The sequence below is a fragment of the Verticillium alfalfae genome, genomic scaffold, assembly GCF_000150825.1.
Source record: "Verticillium alfalfae VaMs.102 supercont1.6 genomic scaffold, whole genome shotgun sequence".
Taxonomy (NCBI): domain Eukaryota; kingdom Fungi; phylum Ascomycota; class Sordariomycetes; order Glomerellales; family Plectosphaerellaceae; genus Verticillium; species Verticillium alfalfae.
Window position 1 is genome coordinate 1,873,288 of NW_003315033.1, and position 401 is coordinate 1,873,688.

The following is a 401-nucleotide window of genomic DNA, read 5'->3' on the forward strand; positions in this document are numbered from 1 at the left end:
CCAGATGAACATTGCGAAAGCGCCTGCCTCCTCTTCCTCTTCATCGCGGCAACGGCTTCATCCTCTTTATCATCTTCATACTCTTCGTCCTCTTCGCCCTCCTCGTCTTCTCCACGCCTCCAGACGTTTCCCCCAGCGGCCCCCGAAGCTACCTCAACATGTTCCACCATCCCCGCCACCTCATACATCCCAACACCAGTTACAGGGGAAACAAGCCTCTCCCTCGCTCGATACCGACACTGACTGGGCCAGTCACATTCGGAGAAGCAGCCCTGCCCCTCGACCGCTATATTACCATCCCCGTCATCAGCACCCGAAGAAAAAGAAAAAGGGACCTCGTGCTTCATTCCCTCGGGGGACCTTCTTTCCACTCCCTCTCGAGGGGGGGGGAAAAAAAAAAA